General features: G+C 40.7%; 1 protein-coding gene across 5 annotated transcripts in view; it reads left to right on the forward strand.

Annotated features, from left to right (window-relative positions):
- add3a (adducin 3 (gamma) a) overlaps window positions 1-24,222 on the forward strand; it is an 89,757-nt gene that overhangs the window by 13,558 nt on the left and 51,977 nt on the right. For 4 of the 5 annotated variants that reach the window (XM_026302637.1, XM_026302642.1, XM_026302641.1 and 1 more), the window contains exon 1: window positions 15,818-15,962. The gene's annotated coding sequence lies outside the window, so the exon portion shown is untranslated. Of the gene's footprint in view, window positions 1-2,312; window positions 2,351-15,817; window positions 15,963-24,222 lie in introns of those variants that run through there. The other variant, XM_026302640.2, reaches the window with a different exon arrangement.

The following is a 24,222-nucleotide window of genomic DNA, read 5'->3' on the forward strand; positions in this document are numbered from 1 at the left end:
AGTTGGTTTATTGAGTTATCACTTTGCCTGCATCCAAGGGGCTTCTTGCCAGGCATTTAGCCAGGCAAGGCACCGGCTAAATGTTGAGAGCATTTGGAGTTCTGTGTCTTGCAAAAAGGCTGGTGAACATGCGAACAGGAGGAGCCCAGGAGTGAGCCATCACACCCTGTGGTCACCAGATAATCCAATATTTCCAAGTGGTCAGTCAAGGCACTTTTGAAATTGAGACTCTGATGCTGAAACCAGGTGTGAACTACTGTCGGTTTTAACTTGTGATATATCTGGTTACAGGAAAGTAGGCCTAAATTGGCTGCGGGTACACAAATAACAAAGCTGAGATCTGTGCAAAATGCACAGCTCACTTTGGTGCTGACACTTAAATTCATCTGTGGATTTCTTTGTCAGGCATTCACCAAGGAGCTGAGTGTTCTGCGGGCTTCTTAATACTTTTTATATGGCCAAGTGGATCTGAGCTCTGAAAGAATTCAGACATTCTGTCAACGAGTTTCATGATTCTCACACTTCTCATTGTCATTCCACACCTGAGAACTGAAGGAAAATTCATTTCTCCACCTCCACTAACATGAAAAACATCCCCACCAGATTTAGCAGGTGGTTTCAATTCCTCCTCCTCAGCCTTTTGTTCAGCCAACCTGAACGCAACTGCTGTGCCATCTGGGCCTTTTCACATTTCAGGTGTTCTACAGCCTTTCTCACTCCTCCCAGAGGTGGCCAGCCTTTCCAGTAATTGTGCCTGAAGTTACATAATTTTGACTGCACAATTTAATGCAAGAATCAGCTGCCAACCTGTGCTTTTAGATGAGGTTGGTCCCTCTAAAGGGGCCCGTATACACCTTAAGAAACATTAGTTGGATGTGTGAGTAGCATTGTAATTTCCTTTCCACACACTTTTTTTTCTGTATTGGATCAGGAGACGTGTCAGACCATTTCAGTAACTTTTTGAAACCAACTATCTGACATTCATTTCACACTGGCGGATAGATGTGAAAAAGGAGCTAGTGTAAAAACTTCTCTCTAGCTCTCTTTTTATAATGTACTAGATTTAAAATCTCAAGTTTTTTTTTTTCTCTCCTGTTTTTTGTCTGTTGAGTAGATATTTTAACCCTAGATATAAAAGCCTACCAACGGTTGGTGGCTGCAGACTAGTTTAGTCTATAGCGTTGCAAATTTTTGCATGCTTTTCTTAACTGATAGTTAAGATTAACATTATTAATTAAAAATTAAGTTATTGTACCCCTTTAGGGGATGTCATAGCCTGGCTCAGTGTAGTTTAGGAGCTCACGAAATCCCACACAGTCCACCACTTTTATTGGCATCATGTCCTTTTCAATCATACAGCAAAGCTTTAAATGTGGCCGAACGACATGTCTTACAAACTAGGTCCTTACGACTGTAACCTAACCCAATGCACGTGGTTGCACAGATTGTTCTTTCAACACATTTGTCCAAAAAAAGACATAAATTTGGAATATTATTTTGGGCCAGTCTCGCAGTTCACATTAGCCACTTATCATTACAATGGAATGCAAGTGTGGCACCCCCAGCAAAAACATATCTCACATGCTGTCAATAGCCCTCTTGTTCTCCAACAGGGATCTGTGCTTCCTGGTGTTGACACAGTTGGTGTTTGTGCAGATGACAGATACTATCAAGGGCAAACCGAGCCCCTCAGGCCGCCTGCCTCTGTGTCCACTCCAGTATATACAGAGGCACAGCCCATTCTCCGTAGTGGAAACTGCCGAACACACACGTTGAGGTCTGTAGACTCACATGAAAATTTACAACTGTATACTACTGTATACACTCCTAAGCCACACTAAGAGATAGTAGTAGAGGTCGTAAAGGGATCATAATGGGAATAAAAGCACGGCTCAGATGAGGTGTCCGTTTGTCCCTACAGTGTCTTCACTCCTGAAAATGATTCCTTAGGGAGCAAGGAGAGCATTTAACATAAATGTCTTTATTTTGTTTAGATGTCTTGAGTTTGTCAAATATTTTCAGTTACAGGGGGTACAGTGCTTTTTAAGGATAATGAAAAGGTTTCATTCTTTCAGAATATAAACTATACTTTAGTGTGAGAATCGTCATCCTTTCATTTCACATTTTTATTTCACTCATTTCTGGCTAATTTGTGTTTTTGTACCCTTGTATAACAGACTTGAAAAACACAATAACATTTATACAAAGGAATGTATCTGTTTCTAATTGTTACAGACTCAGAAGCAGGATTTTATTGGTTAGCTGTACCAATCTTGAGTAAATAATAATGTTTGTGTCTGTTTTTGTTCTAGCTGGAGAGACGCTGTTAACTCGAGCAATCCTCTGAGAGGTAAGAATTTGTCCATCAACACGCATCAGCTCCGGCTCAAACTTTAAATAAAAAAAAAAAAACAAAAAAAAAAGACCTGCTGATTGAATTAAGATCACTGATCTACTTTGAGCACTGTTTGCACCATAACACTTATTGTTGATGGGAAGTAAAATTGGGGGGAAAGTCTCAAATGTAGTGTTGACTGAAGTGGAAAGTTTTGGTCTGTTGCCGAAACGCCTCCACCCTCTCTGTTTTTCTCAAGGACACAGAAGGTAAGTGTATAATAGTGAACACTTTTTAGAGAGCCTGTTATAAATGCCATGACTTTGGTCAGTGGTAAGCTTATGAACTGCTTGTAGACAGACTTTTTACTGAAGTGGAAGTTAATCTTTGTGAAGGAAACTGCGGCAGGCATGTCACTCTCTCTCTATATATGTATGTATTTTGTTTTCCTTTTGTTTCCTACTTGTGGTCAGGAAAACTAACCAAAATCTTGTTTGTCAGATGATGATGGTAGTCATGAATCCCTTTACTTATTGGTTGGCTGCAGAGTCTTCATATTTTCTCCCAACCTCTAAGATTATATCACTTTGGGGGATTTAAAAGTCTGCACTAGTTTATAATAGTGCTGAAGATGAATTGTCTATTGAATACAAGTAATGTGAAGTGCTACAACATTTTCTGATGGCAGCTGTGGCTTTTGCAAAGCTTCCTATAATTTGAGATCATTCCATCAGTTTCAACTTTTTAGGCCCACACTGTTCAGCTTTGCTTCTTAATAAGCTGTACCAGCGCTATAGTTCAATCAGTCAACCAAGCTTTGTTTATATAGGCCTTTTGTACAGGTTATGCAATGTGCTTTACAGATTAATTGAACATTTAAAAAGACATAAACTCATGTTCTCCAACTATAGCTATTTCATCCTTTCATGATTTGTAATTTTATTAGCTTTTGCTGCACATGGCTGGACATAGTTGCCATGTTTCATTCACACTGTTTTAGAAATGGTGCCTCTTTACTATATACAAATGGCTGTTGTGTTTAACAAGACATTTAAGCAGTCTCAGTACTGCGAGATTTTGCAATTTTTGTTTTAGAGACTAAACGATTAAACGCTTAAATAAAAAATATAGAACTAAATAATGAACACATTCATTAGTTGCTCTACTCTGTAATGTTGCATGTTCACTTCCAACTGTCATCAGGTTTTAAGACAATCTAACTATGGAAGAAATCAGATATGTTATTCTCTGTAATGGTTCAGTATTTTAGTATTGAATAAGCTGCTGGTCTTCAGAGTTGGTAGTACACACAGTATACAATGGGTACAGAAAGTATTCAGACCCCTTTTAAATTTTTAACTCTTTGTGCCATTGCAGCCATTTGCCAAAATCAAAAAAGTTCATTTTATTTCTCATTAATGTACACTCAGCACCCCATCTTGACAGAAAAAAACAGAAATGTAGAAATTTTTGCAAATTTATTAAAAAAGAAAAACTGAAATATCACATGGTCATAAGTATTCAGACCCTGTGCTCAGTATTGAGTAGAAGCACCCTTTTGAGCTAGTACAGCCATGAGTCTTCTTGGGAATGATGCAACAAGTTTTTCACACCTGGATTTGGGGATCCTCTGCCATTCTTCCTTGCAGATCCTCTCCAGTTCTGTCAGGTTGGATGGTGAACGTTGGTGGACAGCCATTTTCAGGTCTCTCCAGAGATGCTCAATTGGGTTTAGGTCAGGGCTCTGGCTGGGCCAGTCAAGAACGGTCACAGAGTTGTTCCGAAGCCACTCCTTTGTTATTTTAGCTGTGTGCTTAGGCTCATTGTCCTGCTGAAAGGTGAACCTTCGGCCCAGTCTGAGGTCCTGAGGACTCTGGAAGAGGTTTTCTTCCAGGATATCTCTGTACTTGGCCGCATTCATCTTTCCTTCAATTGCAACCAGTCGTCCTGTCCCTGCAGCTGAAAAACACCCCCACAACATGATGCTCCCACCACCATGTTTCACTGTAGGGATTGTATTGGGCAGGTGATGAGCAGTGCCTGGTTTTCTCCACACATACCGTTTAGAATTAACGCCAAAAAGTTCAATCTTGGTCTCATCAGACCAGAGAATCTTATTTGTCATAGTCTGGGAGTCCTTCATGTGGTTTTTGGCAAACTCTATGCAGGCTTTCATGTGTCTTGCACTGAGGAGAGGCTTCCGTTGGGCCACTCTGCCATAAAGCCCCGACTGGTGGAGGGCTGCAGTGATAGTTGACTTTGTGGAACTTTCTCCCATCTCCCTACAGCATCTCTGGAGCTCAGCCACAGTGATCTTTGGGTTCTTCTTTACCTCTCTCACCAAGGCTCTTCTCCCACGATTGCTCAGTTTGGCTGGGCGGCCAGGTCTAGGAAGAGTTCTGGTCATCCCAAACCTTTTCATTTGAGGATTATGGAGGCCACTGTGCTCTTAGGAACCTTGAGTGCTGCAGAAATTCTTTTGTAACCTTGGCCAGATCTGTGCCTTGCCACAATTCTGTCTCTGAGCTCCTTGGGCAGTTCCTTCGACCTCATGATTCTCATTTGCTCTGACATGCACTGTGAGCTGTAAGGTCTTATATAGACAGGTGTGTGCCTTTCCTAATCAAGTCCAATCAGTTTAATTAAACACAGCTGGACTCCAATGAAGGAGCAGAACCATCTCAAGGAGGATCAGAAGAAATGGACAGCATGTGAGTTAAATATGAGTGTCACTGCAAAGGGTCTGAATACTTATGACCATGTGATATTTCAGTTTTTCTTTTTTAATAAATTTGCAAAAATTTCTACATTTCTGTTTTTTCTGTCAAGAAGGGGTGCTGAGTGTACATTAATGAGAAATAAAATGAACTTTTTTGATTTTGGCAAATGGCTGCAATGACACAAAGTGATAAATTTAAAGGGGTCTGAATACTTTCCGTACCCACTGTATATTCATAGACAATAATAAAGACATACACTTGATAGATACGATTAAAGCTGCTGGTTCATTTTTCGTCTTTCTTCATGAAGAACGTTATTACTATGTTATCTTGAAAAGATTTAACCTTAAGAGGATTTTGGACCTTTTTTGTCTTCTTTATGATTATAAGCAGCATCTGATGGGTGCTTTGTCTTTTGTATTTGTGCCTTTTAGTTTGACACCTGTAACTTGGGCCATGGGACACAAGGACTACAAGGTCGGGGGGGGGGGGGGGGGGGGGGGGGGGGTTAATAATGTATCCGATACCTTTTGGAGAAGAGTTGCACTGAACTAGGCGTCAGCCTTCTCCATTGACTAAGTACTTTATCCCTACATTCAGCCCTTTTAAACTAGAGGCAGGCACTGAGGGCAGGGTAGTTGGTAAACAAGCAGAGCGGTGACCCTCAAGGAACATGGACTGCCCACCCCTGCTTTAAACTGTGCTTAGCTGCTGAGAGCTTAGTTATGTTTAAGACTTTTATTAGTATCTTTCTCTGATTTCAACTCCAGCTCGAGCTATTGTGAATTTGCTATCTAATGCAAAGAGGTAGTTTACACCTGCAGCATTTTTCAAGCTTCTGAAAAATGTTTGTTTAAATTCAAGCTAGGTGGCAACATCACCTGATAAGCTACCTTTTCCTTTCAGACATTAAGGAGTAACTTTTACATATAGGCTTTAAGAAATGTAACGAATTTTAAATTGTTTTAATTGGTTTCATTTGACACCCAACATCTGCTGATGGGTGTTGAATGCACTACTGTTAACATGCCATCACATATGTTTGGAATTTATTAGTAACAAAACACAAATGACCACAGTGGTGCATTCAGATGTTCTAGGTTGATCCGATCGTGCTTTAAAAGTTGCCACAGATCCCCTTGAAAGGTTTATTCATTGTAATTGTCAACAAGGACTACAGGACTCCCACTGGTGCTGACGGCTTTGACATTTGGATATTTGACATTTAGAGTGCAAACTACAGCTAAGTGTTCTGGCTAAGCTCCTAACACTCCATTTAGAAATTTCACCACAATAGAAAGTAGATTAACAGCTGTTGATGTAATCCCTTAATGGGGTTCATAGTGGTTTTTGCGATATAGTTTATTCTGCACTGATAGCAGGACTTTAGGAGTGTTACACACTACTGAACTGAATTAGGCATCTTGGCCTTTTTTTACATGTTAACATTTCTAATAGAATCAGGCCATTCTTTATTTAAAGCTGCAATAATATATATATATTTTTTACCACTAGGTGGCAGTGGGTCAGGATGTAAACTTAACTTATTATAACCCTTTAAAGTTCATAGGGTGAACATGTTGGCAAATAGTGTCATCTTTAGCAAACACGGACAAAATTACCATTCATTCCTTGATTTAAAGCTGTGTCTATGTTCTGCTGACAGAGTGTGTCACTCTCCTTTTAAGTTTGTGTTTGGTCTCCACTAAGAGAGAGAGAAATATGTTTAGCCGTTGCTCAGTGTGTCTGACTGTCACTTGGTGTTAGGTAGGTTGTGTTCATTGGATTTATTAGCACTTTCCCCCTGAAAACAGCTGCAAACAGCCACAAGGAGAGTGTGCCATACAACAATAACAGGTGACATAAAAGATGCTAAAACTATGAAAATCTAAAAGTGTATTGGTCATAATCCTTTGTGGGTTTGTCACTGAATGATGCCTTTTCACATTATACATAGTCATTTCATTTTTTAGTTACAGTATAAAAGGACTGCTTCTCAAAAAGATCACAGGTCCTTTTCTTTCTTTCTATCTTGCTAACTATTCCTGTAGGTTAGTCTAATGTGACTCATATCCACAAGTCATGTTGAAAGTGAAGACCAAACTTCAGTCTCCTTGTTTGACCTTATGAGCAGGTAACAAAAACACGAGTAGGAAAAAAGAAGCTGGCATACCTGAAGGTTTTGATAGTGTCAGCACAACAAAGAAAGCTATAACCATGTGACTGCTGAACCATTTGAGGTAGGAAGCTAAGGTTGAAACTTTCCACTGGTCATTTTCTTTCTCTTCATTATGCCTTTTCTTTCTCTGTAAGTCAGTAGAGTATTTGTCCTGTTTTCCTGCCTTCTTCTCTTGTTCTACGTCACTCCACTTCCAGCACACACCAGTCTCGGGTTCTCTTTCTGTGACTGTCATTTATTGTCCTCCTGCTTCCGTCTCTCCATCCTTTTCTTATTTTCTTTATTTGCTTGAGTAAGAGAGGCTTCCCTTAGCAGAGCATTAAAGAACGAGACTCCCCGTGCCCTCATTTAAAATCTCCTTATCTTCTGCCACCATCTCACATGTAACTCTCCCATGTTGATGTGCTTGGTGCAGTTAATCAGTTCTGTGACCTGAGACACTGGTTTGACTTGGCACTGGCTCTGACTGGCTGCCATCTCCTCTCCAGTCATCTGGATGGCATCACAGCTGCTCTTATCTCCTTGCTGCCCCAAGCTACACACACCAAATTCCCTCATAAATGCCTCTGTATAAACACACATGCACTGGAGTTTGGTTACTTCATTTGAATATTTCCTTCTGGTTTTGTTGGCAGTGCAGTGTGATACTTGTAAAAGTGTACAAATGTTTTGCTGTCTGGTGCATCTGTAACATTCTGATGCATCCAAACCTCTACAGTCAGTACAGCACAGGGATTTCCTGCATTAATGTTAAGTCTTTGCTTCTTGCTATGGGGAAATCTGCAGGACAAAGGAAGACTTTAATTGAACAGTTTCACTGCATTGTACTGCACTGTACTGTTTGTAGCTGTCAGGTACAAACAGTGATGCAGAGATATACAAAGTGTTGGCGTTTATAAAGGGTGGAAACAATAAAAGGCGTGCCGTGCTTGGACTTTCAGGAAGAGTCTTTGGTGTAAATTATAAAAGGCTAGGCACATCTGACATGGATAATGGCACGATGGTGTTCAACCCAACCCTCCAGCAAAACAGGGTTTGAGCATATTACAAGTTTAGTCTTGTAAGTCTTGTCCACTGCGTCAGATTTATTTTTTCAGTGTACACACCTAAATGGGTAAAACTAATAAAACCATTTAAATGTAGGTTTTTATTGTAATTTGATTTGAAATTTGACAGAGCAGTTAGACATAAATCTGACTGCATCGTCTTTAGGCCTGAACAGATAACTCACATATGCAGATTTCTGACCATCAAAATGGACCTTCCCAAGAACTGACGCACACTGATTTGTTGTTAAACTGCTTATAATCACAATGGGTGTTTCCCTGATAAATAACATCTGCGTCTCTAGTGAGTCATCAATCCTGACAGCAGCTGGAGGAGGAGTTTGGTTTGTGTGTGTTTGTGTGTATGTCTGGTTATGTATGTACTGCATTAGATTTGTAATTTACACCCGTATTTGATATGATTTATTCCCCTTTCGCTGATAGAACAAGGAGCTCTGGTCTCGTTGCAGTGGTCATGCAGGAGGTTGTATATTTAGCTCTATTGCCGTCTGTCTACTGTGATTCAGTTTGTGGTGTGACTCTGGTTCTGGGGCACATGATGCCTCTGGCAATCATTAGGCGCATCCCAATGAAATGGTGTATGTGGCCACACAAATGCACATACATACATACATGCATGAAAATTCTTATTTCTCACAGATTTTCTTTTGATTTCTTTATTCATAACCATACATACACATACATATTTAGTCAAGCATAAGTACATATACAGTCAGACACATGCATTCACTTTCAGCTCTGGTGGCCTGAGGGGCTTTTGTAGTGGTCTGAGGCTACAAACGACAGCTTTGTGTTCTGGGAGGCTGGGAAAGTTAGACCGCAACACACACACACACAAACACACACACACACACACACACAAACTTTTTTCTTTCACTCTCACACACACTTTGGCAGTGTCAAAGCCAGTGCACAGTTCTGCCTGGCTCAATAGGCTGATTCATTAGAGCCTCCTCATGACACTAGAAGAGAAAATGGACTTGCAGTAAAGGGAGGACATGGAGATATGAGTATTACAGCTCAGCATTCTGTGGTTGAAGGGTGACATGACCTGACAGCAGTCAGGTCAGTCTTAAAGGAAAAATACACCCTAAAATACTTGCAATGCCAAGCATTTTCAGGTAATTTCTGTTAACACCAGCAACACATGTTTTCTTTGTGTAAATTATATAAAACACTAGCTTTGTGGGTGCACTGTATTACTTCTTCAAATGACCTCACTTAACTGGGTCTTTGGTAACACTTTAACTCGTAATGGTTCCAGCACTGCACTAAGAAATCTACATAAAATCATGCAGACCATGCGTTTTCCAGTGCTGTGACAATACTGCCTCAGAGCCCTGGTTTATCAGAAAGTGTTTTACTGGGATTTACAGGTATTTGCAGGCAACACTTGTAAATGATGACACTTCATTCACATTTACATGTTTCTAAAGGAGTTTTTGATGTTTTTATTAATTTAGAGACCTGTGTGCGTGTGTGTGTGTATATATATGTAATAAATCAAATCAGCATCACATACCAGTGTTAATAGTCTAAGCCAGTCTTCAAGGATTGTCCCTAGATACATAAAACATTTAAAGTTCTGCACAAACACAAAATCCAACAATGTACCAGACGGTGCCAAACCAGAAACCCAACAATAAAATACATAAACACTGCAAAAAGCAAATAAATTTAGTTTCAAATTCTGAAAAAAATAGAAATACATCATATTTTGGCCTAAATGAGAAAAGTCATACAGCTGAGAAAAGTCATACAGCTGAACTCGTAGCAGATAACAAACCCTGCAAAATAGTTTTCAGGCTAAGTCTCTATTGTGGCCCAACTTTACTTAGAAGGTCCCAATGTATTGTTGAGAGCTTGATTACTGGATCACTATACCTTTTGAAAAAAGTGCACCATTAAAACATGATTCTGTTTTATTTTACCTCAATAAAACTACACTCTTCATTGCGTCCCAAAGAACAGAGACAACATGTCCAAACCCCTTTGTTTCCAATGCTTCATCCCAAACTAATTTCATTTTCTCTGCTGGAGAGATTTTTTTAAGGAGGTTGTTTTGATGTGATATCATCATTACTGAATCTGGCAAAACTGTTGGCGGCCAACAGTGGAAATGTGCTGTGGAGCTGAGTAACGATGCTTGGCACCTAGCTGTGTTTGTCTGGGTCTCTCCCTCTCTGTCTCCACTGGAGTCAAGCAGACATAAAACCCAGATCTCCCATCGAAGAGGGACTTTCACAGCCAAACAATCACATGAGATTTACTCCATGTTTTATCTGCTCTCTCAGGGCTGCAATAGGTTGACTTTTTATGGTCCATTGTCACAGGTTCACCAATGTGTGGATTTGTTTTTTTTTTTTTTTTTTTTTGCAAATGGGGTAATGCATGTTCATTAACTTAACCTTGCTCAAAGTCCCTGTCACAGTGTGTCTTTTGATCATAATGAACACCTTCCAACCTTGTGCCAGACATGGCCCCATTAGCTGAAACATCATGTTTACCTCTGTCACATGGTGTTACAGTTAACATGGGGAATTAAAGAGACAACTCCCCCACTCCATCCCACCCCTACAAAGGCCCCTCACTGGGTTGGGAGGTCACCTCAGGACAGGGGTTGACTGAATGGAAATATAAACGGAAAAATTCATCATTTGGGTGATTATTAAAGCTGGATGCTTGGGGCCATTTTGTCAGGTTTATTTATTACAGAGTTTGACATATACTAAATTATTTATGTCATTTTTGATCAACATCTATATATGGCTATGAAATTAGAAATGTTATAGAGCTGAATAAATAGATAAGGTGTAGATATAATTCTTCTATTTACTCTGGATCAATTATAGGTGCTGCATCACCCCATGCTGGCTGCTGCAGGTGAACACAGCCTCTAGGTTTATCAAGGGGCTTGAGCTTGTGTCAGCATTTGCTTTGCTGTCCTCTCATGCAGCGAGCAGAATTTATTCCCTCTGCTTGCACAGAGACAATTTGTTTTTTTTACCCACTTGGTCTGATTTTTGATCTCATTTTGTTCTCTTTCAAAAAAACACAGGCCAGGAGGTAACATAGACAGAAAAAGTTTAGTTTTATTTTTGTTGAGTTCTGTGTGTACAATATTTTTTTTTTTTTAGTTTTTTCATTAGAGAATGCCGAGTATTCACACTGCTCAAAATAGGACAAATAGTGAGTTAAAACTGACACTAAAAATGGTGAAATGTAAACCAGTGGTCCAAATTGTCCAAAATGTTAAGATACAACAGTGCAGCTGTTGTTGGTCCTTCTTTTTGTTTATGTTTTAACATATAACAAGTTGTGGTGAGTGTCTTTGTAAATCTACCTCTCACCGTTAGATCTGTCACAGATCTGACTACTGTTGCTACTTTTACTTTTTGAAAACATATATATATATATATATATATATATATATATATATTTTTTTTTTTTTTTTTTCCCAGGCTTTCAATCCACAGTAGACATTGATAATTTCTTTTATGTATGTAATTTTTATACTGTGTTGTGATTGTCTGTTTATTGTTCTTTTCCATTTTATTGTGTCACTTTAGCTGTAAAGCATTTTGTCCAGAAATATGATGTTTTAAGGTCTATATAAAATAACCTTTGATTGATTTGACTGATATATTATGCAAACGTTATCTGCCATTTTCAAAAGTGCACTGTTAAATGTTTCTCCTTCCCCTCCTTAAAGGAAGTATTATAGAGTTAGCTAGAACTGGCCATCCCAATCATAAATAATGTAGATGTGAATCCATTTCTAACTCGTGGGGAGTGCTAACCACACCAGACATCTTGCTCCAGCTGTTCTGTGGGAGGCCAGAGGGCGAGATTTATTCTGGGACAGGTATGCATAGTCCAAGAGAGCAGCGAAAGCATATGTGGTGCTGGTTCTTGTGTGCAATACGCTGTTTAATAAATCAATGTCTGAGGTAGTTTGTATCTGAAATATGTTAAGTCCAGTGAGGTCCCTGCAGGACTTATGCAGGTTTGAGGTTTTTGTGCAAACATGAGCATCAGTTACAAATTATTACCAACAACACTGAGGATTATTCCATTGCTGTTTGAACACACCACAGCTAAATTGTTTCCAGTGTGGGAGATTCACTCTTTTCAGCCCTGACAAGGAATTGACCCTCTCATCCTGGATGCAATTTGACAAACATAGAACCACACTCACCACACAGACACGCGGTGTAAGCAGGGAATCCCTTCCACTTAGAGATTGACAGCAGTGTATACAGCAGTTTGGCAACACTGCATCTTCCCATAATCTGCTTCACTGAGCTTAAATAATTGATTGTGTATTGATTTAAACTCAGCTGGTTCACTGGCTTTTGAACAAGAGCTTGCATTTTTGCTTCCTATTATTATTGTCTGACTTGTTTCTGTGCTAGTCAATAATTGAACCCAGTTAATGCAGTAATTAAAAATTAATTTGAGGTTTGTTATGACTGACCATAAATTACTCACACAACACAACACCATGAGGGACATTAAATGACTGTGTCCTTTTTGAAATCTTCTAAATGGCTCTGAGAAATCTGAGGCCTCTTGGAAATTGTTACGGTCTTGTTGTAAGCTCATAATGAAGTGATGTCTATAAAACCCTGTAATGTGCAGCCTGGGCTGTGTTCCTTTCAACTGAAGCACACATGTTGTTAGGAGACATGGAAGGAGGCAGGGAAGGTATGTGAAGATGTCTCCTCAGTTGAGCTATAGAACCTTAGTGAAGTGAGCCTTTCACATGCTAATTTAATGCCATTGCTCTGGAGTCTTTTCATATCATTCCACTAAACAAACCACAATGAAATATGGGAAAACATACTCCCTCATCTAAGGTCAACTAACAAGTAGCTGGCGTGGACTTGACAATATATATGAGTGGCTGTAAGACCAGACAGACCAACCTGTGCACCGCCTGGATTGACTACAAGAAAGCCTACGACTCAATGCGTCACACATGGATCCTGGAATGCCTGGAGCTGTACAACATCAATAGGATTCTAAGAACCTTCATAAGGAACTCAATAGGACTGTGGAAAACAACCCTAGCGGCCAACCTCAAGCTAATTGCACAAGTCTCCATCAAGTGCGGCATCTGTCAAGGAGATGCTCTGTCCCCGCTGCTGTAATGCATAGGCCTGAACCCCCTCAGCCAGATCATCACTAAGACTGGCCTTGGATACCGACTACAAAATGGAGCAACCATCAGCCACCTCCTGTACATGGATGACATCAAGCTGTATGCCAGGAATGAGCGAGACATCGACTCACTGATCCATACCACCAGGATATACAGCAACGACATTGGAATGTCATTCGGACTGGACAAGTGTGGTCGAATGATAACAAAGAGAGGGAAAGTTGTCAGGACTGAAGGAGTTGAACTCCCAGAAGGCAGCATAGTGGATGTTGAGGGCAGCTACAAGTACCTTGGAATCCCACAGGCAAATGGGAACCAGGAAGAAGCCGCAAGGAAAGCAGCCACAGCCAAATACCTACAGAGAGTAAGGCAAGTCCTAAGAAGTCAACTAAATGGGAAGAACAAGGTCCAAGCCATCAACACCTACGGCCTGCCGGTCATCAGATACCCCGCTGGCATAATAAGCTGGCCAAAAGAGGACATATAAGCCACTGATGTCAAGACAAGGAAGCTCTTCACAATGCATGGAGGACTTCACCCCAAATCCAGCATCCTGAGACTGTACACTAAGAGGAAGAAAGGAGGCCGAGGATTGGTGAGCGTCAGAGCCACCATCCGAGATGAAACAGCATAGATCCATGAGTACATCAGGAAGATGGCCCCAAGCGATGGAATACTTAGTGAATATCTCAGGCAACAGAAGCCCGATGCAGAGGAAGAAGAGCAAGAACCATCATGGCAGGACAAACCCCTGCACGGCATGTACCATCGACAGATACGAGAAGTGGCTGATATCGAAAAGTCCTACCGGTGGCTGGAAAAAGCTGGAATGAAAGACAGCACAGAGGCACTGATCGTAGCAGCACAAGAACAGGCCCTGAGCACAAGATCGATAGAGGCCGGGATCTACCACACCAGGCAAGACCCCAGGTGCAGGCTGTGCAAAGATGCCCCTGAGACAATCCAGCACATCACAGCAGGTTGTAAGATGCTAGCAGGCAGAGCGTACATGGAACACCATAACCAAGTGGCCGGCATAGTGTACAGGAACATCTGTGCCAAGTATGGGCTGGAGGTCCCAGGGTCAAAATGGGACACACCTCCAAAGGTGGAGGAGAATGACCGAGCTAAGATCCTGTGGGACTTCCAGATACAGACTGACAAACAGGTGATGGCTAACCAACTGGACATAGTAGTGGTGGACAAACAGAAGAAGGCCATAATGGTAGATGTAGCAATCCCAAGTGACAGCAACATCAGAAAGAAGGAACACAAGAAGCTGGAGAAATACCAAGGGCTTAAAGAAGAGCTAGAAAAGATGTGGAAGGTGAAGGCAACAGTGGTCCCTGTGGTAATCGGCACCCTCGGGGCTGTGACCCCTAAACTGGGAGAGTGGCTCCAACAGATCCCAGGAACAACATCAGAGGTCTCAGTCCAGAAGAGCGCAGTGCTAGGAACAGCTAAGATACTGCGAAGAACCCTCAAACTCCCAGGCCTCTGGTAGAGGACCCGAGATTGAGGAAGACACACCACCCATAGGGGTGAGATGGGAAATTTTATATATATGTATGTATGTATATATATATATATATATATATATATATATATATATATATATATACATACATACATACATACATACATACATACACGTGAGTATTTCACAAAAAGAGAATTTAAAATAGGAAGCATTAGATTTCCCTTCGTGTTCTGAAACTCCAAAACACTGTAGATGTTTTTTGATGTTAAAAATGCAAATTGCACAATTCCCAAACCTTTCTTTGTTTTGCTCAAATCCTGCTCACACTACTTTTGTGTTGAGATTCCACACTTGAGGATGTTGTTGAGCTGCTATCAGGGAAAGTGCTGGCTGGTTTTTGGAGTAGTAATGAGGAGGAAGGGGACCCTTTAGTGCAGGAACTGTAAGGGAAAGATTTCTTTTTAGAGGTAGTTAATAGGAATTTTTTGTGCCTCACCGAGGACTGTGGAAAACGTAGCAACAATGATAGGGAGTAGAAATTGAAATGAAAAGTTTGGTCAGTGAGATGTGTGTGCTCGTATGTGTGAATTTAAATCACATATACCCCTCCCCTTCCCCTCTTCAACCCTTCCACCCACTGAATTTACAGTCCCCCCCTCCTTACCCACATGCTGGCCAGTCCTCTGCAGTCCCTGCAGTAGATAAGTTTTGCTTTGCACAGAAGCAGATAAAGCAGAGCAGCTCTGGCTTTAGTGAGAAGCGAAGAGCCTTAAAATAAAAAGAAAAAAAAAAAAGAAAAAGCTACTGTAGGAGGAGCGTGAAAGAAAGAGGGCAGCAACAGTTTTACATTGCGTTCAGCTACAATGGGAGAGGCGTGTTAGAGAGAGAGAGGGAGAGAGAGAGTGAGACGAAGCAGTGCAGGCAGAGGACTCGCTGCAGTGCAGGTGGATCGCAACCAACTGGTGAAGAGTGAGGTTTTGGAAGCAGCAGTTTAACTCCTAAGTGGCTGTACAGCAGGTTTGTGCTGTAGTTCCTTCACATTACCAATTGATTTTTACATGGTTTTTGCATCTGTATGTGTTTTCAGTGATATAATGGATGCCAGCAGTTGCTACCTCACTGCTGTGTCTAGTCCCGTTGCCTCTGTGCATTTCCATCAGCTAGTCAGAGTAATCTGTGATAAACTCACCTGTTCTCAAGGCTGAGGGATGGATTGTCTTTTTTTAAATTTTTTGATGGTACCTCATCTCACACAAGTTCAGGCTATGTGATAAACTTTTAAGCTGCATAGAGAATAGAAGACTCTCTTCTTTGATTACTTCATGCTAAATGAGATAGCAGAGGGCCTCTTCCCTCCTTTCAGATTGAGAGTCCTTTTACTATAGAGAAGAATAGAGCCGGGAGCTGTGAATGGGCCAGAGCTGGCTCTCTGTGTGCAGAGGAGAGGTACCGCCCTCTCAAGTGCCAGCATGCTTACTGAGAAGTAGGTGGGGGGTAGATTCATGTGCTTTTCGTTTGCAAAGGGGGCTGGGTTCTGTGCATCTGGGCCCAGTTGTTAAGAAAGATCTGTCACCTGTGTTTAGCTCTTCATGTGTTATAAGAAAAAAAAAAATAAAAAGTTCAGTATTTCTTCCTGTCCTGTGGTGCCTTTCCTGTTCTTTACCCCTAAAGGAATGGAGGAGTGAAATTGCTCGATTCTGACTTTTTCATGGGTGTCTGTTTACTGTTGACTGAGCTACGATAAGTTGTTAGGAACTGCTTGTTTCTATTTTGGCTTCTTGTTTCCTGAGTGTTCCTATGAAAGACCCCCTTTCATGGGCGGATAACTGACTGATTGGAAAGTCTGTGGTTTAGTTCCTCTTTCCTCATGTTGTTTGCCATCTCTGACTTTGCTGCCCACAGTCGCTGCAGTTTGATTTTTTTTTTTTTTATGTTGTTTTGTATTTTTATTCCATGCCTCATGGTTATGATGCATTTCTACTGTTATTTTTCCTCTTAAACATCAACAGATGAACTAGCACATCTCAACACCATTTCAGTTTTATCTTCTCAGTCACCATGTCATAAATGTTTCCCTTCTATTTTGCACTTTATCCAACAGCAAACTGTAATCGTCTGATTAAGGAGGATAATATGTGTGAGATTTCAGGCCAAGTTGACAATTGGCACAGTCAAGATTCAAGTTTCAAATTATAGCAGGTCTCTCTGCTATAAAATCAGGTCTCTGTCCTGTAGTGCATTAAAATAAAACTCAGTGTGCAGTGAGTTGTTTTTCTGTCCATTATACAATATATACAGAGAAACATAGCTAACTTTTCTGCCTGTCATCAAACGACTCCTCCTGACAAGCACAGCTGAAATATATTCCCAGCCGCTGGCAAATAAATCTTCACTTGCTGTCAAGTTCGTTCCTCAGAGCTGAAATAATGAAGTCTGATGGAACCACATGAGCGACACGGACACCTGCATCCATAATGCTGCCTTTTGAAGGCAGCGACCTCCTCACATCTTTCCTCCTTGGTCGTTGCATTACTTGTATTTTAGTCCGAGTTACTTATTATTTTAGATTTGGGAGTCCATAGTAATGATTTCAAACCTACAGATTCATAGTTTGTTAGTAAATACAAAAAAAAATTCGGAAGATTTTTTTTTTTTTTTTTTTACTTCAGCTGATTTGGAAGGATACTATGCCTTGTTCCTGCTGAGACGTAGATTGCAGTCACATAGTGTGCTTACTAATTGTGCTGAATTAGTTTGAGTGCTGTCCTGATGTCTGACATTCTCAAAATTCCTCAAAACTCTCAATCAAGAAGCAAAAGTCATTTCAGGTGCAAATTTAAACTACTCTAAGTCTTATTTTAACATTTAACCAACTTGTAAAATTAAGAGTCAGCTCTGTCTGCGGAGGATAGTTATAATCTGTGTACACATGCTACTGCCATGGTGATGGCCGTGGTTCCCTGAACACATCCTGAAATCAAATATTTGCGCAAGAGTTCTTTTGCAGAGAGGCAATAAAATGCAAGAGGCTTTGTTTGGTCTTCAACTTTTTTGGCCATTCTTTGAGGTTTTCTCATTATGTCAGGAACGACTTTGTGTGCTAGTCCCTTGAAGAAAATATTGCTGCTTCAGGCTGTTTCTGTCCTTGATTTCCTGTCCCAAGGCATTTGAATTCAACACCACAAGACTTCTCTCAGGTCAAGGCTTTGAGAAATATCTTTGAGCCAACTGAGGATAAATATTGGTGTTACGCGTGACTTAAACCTTGGACATATAGTTCGATTAAAATTTTAGAAGCCACCAGAAGATGTTACTTCTCCCCCATCTAGAGTCTGAGGAGTGAACACTGAGTACAGTGATAGTGAAGGGTTGTCCCAGTATTAACCTCAGTGACCCAAGAACCTCTCCATTTCCTCTCCTTATGTTTCCAATTTAGGATGATAGAGAGAGTGTGTGTGCATGTTTGTGTGTATGTGTGTGCTTTATTAAAATATGACTGAGGTTGCCCTATTGACGAGTGTATATATTGTAAATCACTTATTTATTTAATGGAGCTCTCTAAATTATTAAATTACCAATAACACTGCTTACACACTCACGTTATGGGGACTCGGCGTTCCTGGTGGGGACCAGATGCTCTTCTGGTAAATGACTTTTGAGTTTTATGGTGATAACTTAGTGTAAGGTTGATGAAATGTTAGGGTTAGTGTGAGGGTTAGACAGGTTTTAGTTATGGTTAAGATTAGGGCAACTCTCCAGGAAAACAATGTAAAGACCCCATGAGGAATGAAAACATACTTGTGGGTGTGTGTTAAATAGCTTGGCTAGCCTGCCTGTGATTACATCATGCTACATGGTTTCCAGCTGTCCGACTCTGCTGCATTTAATTTTTATTTCAAGAAAGTCATCCACAACCACAGTCTGTGTGTATCTGTACACACTGTATTCATTTTTAAGTTTTACATTTGTTTGTCTAAAAGTGCACATTCAGAAACTCTTTAGGATGTCATTAGCTGGGCCACAGGGTAAAGAAATCATTGCTGGCAGTTTCTTGCTAATGAAAGCTCCGAATGTTTGGTTCTTTTTTTGATGATTGTGATTTGAGTCTGATTGAACACATTTGTCTAGCTGTAAGTTGAACCAAATGGATTTGGGTTGGGTCCCACAGAGGGGCTTAAATGTGTGCTTTGAAAGAAGGATTGAGCACAGTTCAGGTTTAATGCAGGTGCACATACAGGGGCCAGAACTTGCTGTGATCAGGTTTCTTTGTAAAAAGCAAAGCAAGCACATAAACTAGTCATGTGAAAAATGGTTGCAGTATGATCGGTTAGTTCAGTAAACACAGAGGTCCTTCAAAGTATGACATTCCTATGGATAAAGCCAACTGATCCTCAATTTCCTCCTGACTGAAATTCAGAATGATCGACTCCTTGTATTCCTCTCCCACAGATGGTTCAACCATGTTACTTAAACTTACACATGGAAAAGCCTTTTAAAAAGAGGAGTTGATGCTGTGTGATTGCTGTGGTTTTTTGACTAAAATTCTGGTGATAGTTTGTACTTACTGTATTGTTGCAGTTATCTAGATGATCATATCAGCGAAATGGCTAAATGCCAGTGGAAGACTGGGAAATCTGGTTTGCTCTGCCTTTTGACCAGCAGTTGTTAGACCTAACCTCGGTCTCCCAGTCGGACTTGACCACAGTGAGTTGAGGTTTGCAGGGTGAAACCAGTAGCTTTTTGAACTTTACCCAAGACTTTTAATACATGGCTCTTGCCAGGTCAGAGTTCATGGGAAAGGTTTGCTGAAATTATGTTCACTGAGTGGCTGGATCTGCTGACACAGGTTTGTTGTTGAAGTTGTCCAAGAAGAAGGATGAAATGGTAGTTAGATTTACCTTAAGTGCCCAATAAACTGCTAATGTAGTGTCTGAAGGATGTGTCTGAAATGTTCTGCTCACAGTCTTCCCACTTAGGACCAAATAACATTTTTGTGCATTTCCTTGCAAATAAAAGTAATCACATTGTCTGTAATGCCATGCTAAATGCAAATGCTGGGATTTTACCATGGAGATAAATTCCAAGTGGCACATTTAATCTACAGAGTTTTGAGTGTTGCATGAACTAGCTTGTACAACTCTTGCAACATGGGACTTTACATAACAGAGACAAACAGTGTGTGTCTAAATAAGTCAGTATGTTATCAATTCGTTGTTCAGTTGTTGTGGGTGTGGATTGAAAAGATTGGATGGAAAGATTTGACTTTGTAAACTCAACTGAGCTCACAAACTGCAGGTACATGTTGGCCCTCAACTCGGTCGGACAGGACTCAACCTGAGCCGACCACAAAACTAAAGTCAGACAGAACACAACCTGGTTTTGGCTGCTTGTTAGAGACGGCTATTGAGCAGTGTCAAAAGGTGCATTTACTGCGGTATTACACAATTCCTAACAGCATTTATGTGATTGGGCTCTTTTATCTATGGTAAACATGAAAACACAAGAAGTGTCAGGCTTTAATAGCTATTAAAAAGATAAATTCTAAGACTTCCATCAGTTACTGAAGGTGACTAACAGTTTCCACCAAATGAAATACTGGGCAGTATTCACCAAAACCACCAGATGACTCAGGGACATCGTGCAACAGGACATTTCTCCCCAGGAGTTATGACCAACCTTTACTTTCCATTATTAATTTTCCCGTTAGGTCGGTCATTCACTTTCCCATCTACACGTTTTACAACTTTACTGTACAGTCCTTTACTGCACTTGGTTAGACCCAAAGTGGTACTTTTGATTTTGACCTGAGATGTCTGGCGAACAGTTTTATCTGCAGATTGTGGTGTGTTGTTTGCATGTGATAAGTATGGTTTGGACTCAGTCTCCATTGTGTCAAGGACAGCTTCCCTCCTTGTCTTGGCAGTGATAGTATCAGACTTGTGCTGAGTCACAGGGATCATCATGTGTCTTACAGCAGATCAGCTGTTTGAAGGGGGATTTCATAGTTTTTGTTTGTATGAAACTAGCATCAATATTCTTAGTGGCATTGGTTAGTAACCCTAATGACAGCTAGTCAATTAAGAAATTCAAATTCTGTAAGATGTGACGTTTGCCTGCAGGAATTTGTAGCAGTGTGTAGTACAGTGTGTGACAAAACAATGCAGCCTATAAGAAAGAGGTACTGACTTCACTGATTCTGGGCACGTCACTTTACAAGTCAAGAATTATCCCGACCAATATAATCACATATGAACAAATCTACAGTACATCCTTGGGATACACTGCAAAACCCCATACCTTATTTTCTTTAGTCCCAAAACAATGACTTCATCATTCAGTGAGAAATGTTTCTGTCCTGGCAGATGCAGGCTCTGGTGGTGAGCACACAGGGTCCCAATTTCATCTTAAATCTTTTTCTTTTCTGTCGATTATTCCTTCCCTCTTCCTTGAGTCATTTAGAAAGTCAGGATGGGATTTCCCCTGTCGAGAAGTGAATATGTGAGCAGAGGCCAGCGACCAGGGACTCCAGTTTGACATCCCACACCTCCCATCAAGGGAATTGCATCATAGTTTAGAGCTCAGAGCTGAAAGCAACTGCGATTTGATGTTTGGCTAAAATGTAGCCACTAAAGCAGACGCTCTGTTTACCACAGCCGCCGAATATTTAACATTCAGTCTTCTCCAAGTTACCAAGAACAAACAGGTGCTGGTGTGTGGGTCAGTGACAGTGGTGGTCAGAGGAAACTGGGACTATAATGGCACAGTTGACTGTAATTTTTTACTTTGAGCAGACTGTATTGGTTTGTTAGTCAAATGAACCTAGAGGGTGAAGGATATGTGGTTGTAGTAAGAAGAAAAGAGAAATGTATGGACTTGAGGTTTCATTTAATGAGCTTAAGCTGTTTGCTGGTACCATGTGTTGGCATTGTATTCAGTAGGCAGCTAACCTTGTTTTAACTACTGACGTAACTATGTGTCATTTGAAGTACTATCAAGAGAGAAAGTAGAAAGGTTTTCTCAGAGAACATCCATGTTTCAAACTTTGTCCTAATTCTGGTTTTTGTTTCCCATCCCTTGTGCACCTTGTTATTCTTGATATTGGATCTTAGGTGTAAGAATTCCTTTTCTCCTGTAACACATTTGTGCACAAACTGGATTGGAGCTCAGAAATGGCTACGTTTTGCCATCACTGTACTCACTGTACTCACCTTTGTAGTAAGGTTTACTTGAAAGTTGATATTGTGATACGGTAGCACCCTTTGTGAATGAACTAATATAAATGTATAAAAAAGAAAGCAAGGTACATTAAAAACAATACTGTCAGGGGTTAATGGAAGGGCCAAGCTTTTGTAGTGTTCACATAAACATTATGTATCCCATTTTTGCACGTGCAAAATGAAGTGGAAAGGATGAATCTCCTGATTGCATTATACTATAATGCTCTAACATTACATGTTTGGGGGAGTTTTGTGGGCCCACACCCTAAGGCCTATAAAACTCTGGTTTTGAAGTTGGAGAACACCGCTCAGATTTTTTTGTGCATAGGGGAGCTTCCTTAGTCTGTGCAAGACAGAGTAATGTATCACTTTCATGGGTGAGGGATTGTAGCTGTAACGAGTAGAAGTGTGATTGGCAGGTGGTCGAATACGCCACATAAACAGGAGAAAGAATAAAGAGCAGTTTGAGATACATGGAGGGAGAAATGAACGAGTGAGCGGGGGGGTGTTATTAATCTCTGTTGTTTTCCTCTCATATTGTCATTTCCTTTGCAGCTGGTCCCGGGTTGAGAGGGAAAGAAAAACATGACTGAGGAGATCAGAACTCTAAACAGTGGTACTTTCAGGGGGCTGGGTGTTCCCCTGCGCTGACATATCTGTAATAAAACACACTGACTAATTTTGTAACGTGCTGTTAATGTAGGTGAAGAGAAGGTCAGGTAGATTGTTTAAAAGGTGTATGGAGTGAGTACTCACCAAAGTAATAACTGTTATTAAGACATAAGACAAACAAGGCGTTCATCTTAAATCATGTTAAAAGTGGGTGGACGTGGAATTGGATGACCACAGTCTATAGTTACAGTGGACTGTTTACTGAGCTGTTTTAAGCAAGAGCTGGATCTTATTGTGTTTCTTGCTCTCTCAAATAAATCTCAGCATTTAGTTGGACAAGACTGATTCCACAGATTTATTTCCCTCTTTGACCCTTGAGACTTTGATGAACCCCTTGTTGATCACTGCTTCAAGCATAAACACTTCACACAGTGATTGGCCAAGTTGTTTTAATTTTTTATATTATTTCATACTAACATACTAACTATTTTTTAACCACCATATTTTCTGACTATAAGTTGCTTTTAGCAAAAACAGCCTTGTTGAAGAGAAGAAGAAAAAAACAACAACATATAAGTGGCTTCGGTGTATAGGTCGCATTTCTAAGTATACTAATCATAGTCTAAATTAGCCTGTGAAGAATGTATGCTAGGCATTGCAACAAGCAGAAATGCATTATGAAATTCATTCATCTCTGTAGCTTTGAACCTACCCCACTATCCATCTAATGTGTGTTATACCAAGTCAACATGGTACAACATTTAAGGTACCATGCTTCCTTGGGCTGATGCAAAAGTTGTGTGCATGTGTATTTGCGTGTGTGCCATCTGAATAAAATATTTGTGTTTTAGCTCAAATTTTTGTGGTGCATTTTTTTTTTTTTTCCCTCTATGGTTTCTTGCTTGGGAAATCTCTGCCCTCTCAGCACTTCAAAGGATTCTACTTGGCTCAGTCCCACAAAGCTCGTCATCAGTGCACTGGTGAACTGGCCCTTCTAGAGTCCACTGCTTCCTTCGCACTGCCTGGGGTTTGGCAGGTAAAGAAGCCAGTGTTATGGAAGTCATTAAAATTCCTTGGGAACATGTGGATGCTTGTTTATTTTTCCGCCCAGACTGGGAGAGTGGAAAGCTGCCAGGATGCTACACTGTCCACTGTCCAAGTGTAAACAGTGGACAGTGCATGAGGGTGAAGGATGACCCAATAGAGGATAAAGGAGATGAAAGATAGATGAGGGAAAAGAGGAGAAATGAAGGAAGAGACTGAAGGACGGAGGAAGATCAGAAGTGTTTGAAAGAAGGAAATGGAGGGATGAATGGAGAGAGAGAAGGGGGAGAGGCAGACACCCTTTAATGGATGCCAAACAAAGAGTCAGTCAAATGAACTTTGAGGTTTCAGTGAGCCATACAGGAAGAGGATTACACGGATGGAATCACACACAGGCTGGAGGC

The sequence above is a fragment of the Mastacembelus armatus genome, chromosome 1, assembly GCF_900324485.2.
Source record: "Mastacembelus armatus chromosome 1, fMasArm1.2, whole genome shotgun sequence".
NCBI classification, from domain to species: Eukaryota; Metazoa; Chordata; class Actinopteri; order Synbranchiformes; family Mastacembelidae; genus Mastacembelus; species Mastacembelus armatus.